This window comes from Desmodus rotundus, chromosome 3 (genome assembly GCF_022682495.2).
Source record: "Desmodus rotundus isolate HL8 chromosome 3, HLdesRot8A.1, whole genome shotgun sequence".
NCBI lineage: Eukaryota > Metazoa > Chordata > Mammalia > Chiroptera > Phyllostomidae > Desmodus > Desmodus rotundus.
This window is the reverse complement of record NC_071389.1, coordinates 53,433,001-53,438,117: the sequence shown is the minus strand read 5'-3', so window position 1 is coordinate 53,438,117 and position 5,117 is coordinate 53,433,001.

Sequence of the window (5,117 nt, the reverse complement as noted above, 5' to 3'; positions counted from 1 at the left end):
TTCAAACTACATGATTTCAAAGCCTGTGATGCTTCTCCTCATCTCGGTTTTGTCTGTGATGCAGCTTCAGTAGCCCTGGAGCCACCACAGTTTCCATATGCACCCACAACAGATCGGAACGATGTCGTGCTTCTCAGAGCCAGAAGCCTGCTCTCAGAGTAGTGGTCTAGTGAGTGAATCACACATAGAGGTGGCAACTCCGCCTCTGACCGGCCTGCTCCTGGGCCAGCTCAGAAACACCCCAACTCTGCCCTCTTTGGTGCTTGGCACCTTGTCCCCAGACCTGTGTGAGCTCAGAGCACTCCGCAGAACCCAAGAATTCCCTGCAGACTCTGGCCGCATGCACTTCACCTTGGTCTCTGTTCTTCTACCCTAACATTAGCACAAGCCTGTCAGAGGGGGGGATCCATGTCTTTGTTAGAATTTTCCTTATCCTTCTTCCATCTTCCTTCTATTACTGATCTTCTGCAAGTTCCAAGCCCTGATGAGGAGCTAGCTTTATGTACCAAAATTCCCAAGACATGTTTTAATCATTTCATGAATTGTACCGGTCCATGTTCTAAAGGATGAATAATAACTAGGAGAATTGCACATGGCCTTGCTTGGAGGAGTTTCAACCAAAGATGAAATTTTATGGTTCAGAACCATACTGGCAAAGCAGCAGATTCATCCTAGTGCATCTGAAAGAAATGAGCTAATAACTAGTATTGGTTCTCCAGGGACTTCACCTTGTTTCCCAGAAGTAAATATTTTAAAATTAAATTTATAACAATCATTTCCTTTCAAATCTTTTGGATTAGAAAATTATTTTTGCCAACATTCAAATCACCTCTGCAAACTGAGAGATTTTTCTACACCCAAATTACAGAAGATTGACACCACCACTTGCCTGAAAAACGCTTTAAGACCAAATGGGAGTCTGTAGACAGCAAATACATGTTTTCCATTTGTTTTGAGGTTGGGATAAGGAAAGAACTTCATTTGAGAACATGGAACTCATTACCAGCATAGATGCTGCAACCTCTGACTTATTTATAGAAATGGACAAAGCGCTGTCCTCCCGGGTTTCCTGGGGCAGGACTGGGCTTGCCTAACTCCTGGTGCTTCAATGGCCCAGCCTCAGCTTGCCTCGTCTCCTGCTACTATCCTCCTACATTAATAGCTTATGTTTTCATCGTGTCTTTTTCTTCCATTGTCTCACTTTAGTTTCGTAACAGAGTCTTCCTTTTAATATTAAGAAAGCTGGCATTCAGGGAGGCCAAGTGTCCTTGCTGCACAGTTCAGTGGTGTCAGAGAATGTGCTAAAAATCCAGGTGTCCTGAATCTCATGCTAAACGAAATGCCACAGGCATATAAAAGATATTTGCTGAAGGGAGAAATAATATTTTGAGAATTTAAGGAGAACTCTTTGGGAATTTGAAGTGATCCTAGGGTGCTCAAGCATGAGCATTATTCTGATCATTTTCCTATCAACCTCATTCACCTAACAGTGTTTACCACACTGCACTGTGGAATGTAATGGAAAGCAAGCTATTTCCAGGACTGTTTCTTCTCTTATTTTTTTAGCAGCCTCCTTTTGTCCTGTGATACCCCCCTCCTCGCACACATACACCGTCCGCACCTAAGCGCTGCTCTCAGATCGCACCAACTACAGGTCCTTGGTAAGTTCTTGCTGAGTACTGCACGTGTGGGCACAGTGCAGAGGAGGAGGAGGGTGTTTCCTGCAGGGGTCTTCACGTCCTCTGAGCACGTGGGAGTCTCTTTTTTAGAGCTGCTTATAAAACCCAAGCAATTGGGAAACACTCATGAACCTATACTCCTGAGATCTCTACAAATTTATAAAGATAATCTGGTGCAATGGAGAACTCTTGTATGTGAAAACCAAAAGCTTAATTATGTTAATCAAAGGTTTTTGAATTTTAGTCCCCTCATACATTGAATGGAGACAAGATGATATACAGAAGTGCATCTGAAATGTGTGAAGGGCCGTGTAAATACATAAAGGTACCAATACAATCAACAAAGCTAATAAAATATGACGATATTGAGTGCCAGGTACAGAAGTAAAATATCTGATATCACGTGAATGACACCTTAGCTGAACAAATCCTAGAGAATGTTCACTTAGCCACTAATGCAGAATAACTGAAGGAAGAAAGATCACAAAAGTGGTAGCTTGTGTTTCTATAAGTTTTTACCAAGAAATTATTTTTCTGAAATGTAAATTAAAATTTCATATCAGGTAACAAATGAAATGTAAAGCTTTAAAAGTTATCTTTTTGACCATCAAATTGGAAAAGCAATTAAGATTCTATTAATTCCACTGGAGGCAAGATGGACAAGTACTCTGGAAAACACCTCAGACACTTTTGGTGGAGACGCAAATTAGTGCAGAATTCTGGGAGCAATTAGTGACTTTCAAGAATCTTAAAACTATGCATGCAAATCCATTCCACTTCTAAGAATTTGTATGTGGGATATAGAATGTGAATAAAAAGGTAGCTGTGAAAAGGCTCCCTGTGATATTACCTAAAACAGAGAATGCTTAAAGTACACAAGGGCGTGGTCTCTGGGGTCACTGAGCTGTGAGGTTCAAATATAGGCTTTGGTAATTCTCACTGAGACCCTGGACATATTACTTTTTAATTTCCACATTTGTAAAATAATGGTGATCATAATAGAATTTGTTTCATAAGGTGGCTGTACATATTTAACAAAATACATCTAAGACACTCAGAGAGGGCATACTTAAAGTGCTCACACTGTTAGATTATTACAGTGAAAGATTAGAAAAAAACCTACGTATCTAATATTATTTTTTCTCAGCAATTTAGTGCTATATATCAATTCAAATGGTGTTACAGATAAATATTTCACCTGAAAAAATGTTTATTATATTAAAGGGGCAAAGCAGACTATAAAATTGTATTTACTATGTGATTGAATTCAAGCGGATGTTTCTTAGACATTATTTAGTGAACTTGAACTTATTTTGAACTCAAACGAATTTCCCTTTCAAAAGAGCAAAAATCAAATAGTGTCAATTTCAATTCCTTTATTTACGGGGGGGGGCAGTCATTGAAAATTTTATCTGAGCTAATGGCTCAGGAAAATTCAAATGACTCCTGTTCTACGTTGTTTTATTAAATATAAGCATTTCTTGAACTACCAGGTAAAACCCTCCATGCCATAACAAAGTCCCAAGATTCCATCTACTCTCACAATGCTACTAGAGTAATTACATGCATAATTTACCAACTCAAGAAATACTATGGCTATCAGCTTTCAAATGCCTGCAACAATTTTTAAAAGCATGAACTATGATTCTAACCATGTTTATTATGAGATACTGAAAACAGATGTACTTATCATTTGAAAAAGTAATGTGGCCTTATAAGAATGACGTTTGCATAATGTGAAATTACTGCTAAGTGTTTATGCTACTTAGTAACAAGAATCATTCAAGGTATTGACTTAGTGTAACTTCAGTGTTAATGTTTGAACTGGTGATTCAATTGATTTGCGTAGCAAACCTGTTATTTTACCCTCTTTCAGCTCATGAATCTCTGAATGCCTAAGAGGTAACTACTTGTTATCCAGGGCTCTGCTAGGCCAACAAAAGTCTACCTACAATACTCATAAAAATTGCTTGATCACCCCCAATTTTAAGCAAATAAACACTGTTGCCTACATGGTTACATTGACCATTAGTAATATGGAAATACTTCAATTCTTTCCTAATTTCAAGTTATAAAATTAGGACCTCTGTGTTCCACCAATTGAAATTAAAACATAGTCATATGTTTGTATCACATAAATTTTTAGTACTTTCATTTCATTATTAATATTAACAACTTTAGATGCAGGATAAATAAACCTCATTTTGGCAGCTCTGAACCTCTCTGTTATGGAAGATTTGCCTCAACTTTGGGCATTCATCTTTGGAGCTAGAAAGGGCAGTGATGTGGTTTGTAAAAACTTTCTGAACAGTCAGAGGGTGGTGAGCCCAGGGAAAAGACAAAAGAGAGAGGAGAACGAGCACTCACAATCAAGCACCTCCTGAGCTAAATGATGCCAATTATATCCAGCTGGGAAAGGCTATAAGCCGCTAACAGTGCAGAGCTTGGCTAGACTACAAGGGCTTTCCTGGACATCTGGTAAAGGTAAAGCTGACCGCACCACTTCGTGCCTGGGACAGGTAGACTAAAACCAAAGTGATTAGCATCAATTTCACCAGATTAGACAGAGTGACTACAGTCAACATTCACTCTTTGTTTTTGGCCGAGTAGCAGGTTAAAAAAAACAAAACATTTTCCCCCCCTCATTCTCTCTTTGTAAAACGTGGTTTTGTTGCTTCTGGTCTGAGGCAGATAGTAAGTTACTTACGTCCACATGAGTGCTTTCTGGTTGCATTTATGATTACCAGAATAGAATTACAAATACTCCACTATTACTTCCAGTCCTCAGCCAGATGTAAATCTGTTAAGTTAAACAAAGACTTAAAAACTTAAGATTCTTAAGATTTTTTCCTCATTACCTTTTTATTTTTCCTGACTGGTATATGAAAGACAAGAAGTGAGTGCTGATTAAGTTCTTTAAATGCATAAATGAGTGAAGGTGCACTACTTCCTTCTCTAATTCCGAGACAAGCATCCGCTGTGACTTAGGATAAAGCGCTGAACTCGGTCTCGGCTCTGAGTCACAACCCTACAGAGTGTTCACCAGGAGGAAAAAGCAGAGTCTCTGCTCCAGAAACGTTGCTCAGAAACTCCAAAGACTTCTCGGCCTCCTTTGTCACCCCTGCAGAAATACATGCTGACGGCCCATTTTTCATTTCTGACATGGGATACCCCAAAAGATCGTTTTGAAAAGTGCTCTGCCTTTTCTTTCACATTAATTTTATTAGTGAGTCTGAAAGAGACAATTTGCCAAATTAGATGTTTTCATGTGTTCTTTTGTTGAGTAAGTGCAATGATCAACAAATAAGTTTCCTATTAAAATGTACTCCCAACACAGCTCAAAACAAAATGAAATTTTTTTAAATTAAGAGTTGTTATATTTGAAAGACATTAAAGTCAACTTACTGCTGAAAACACACACCAAAAGGACACATTGAC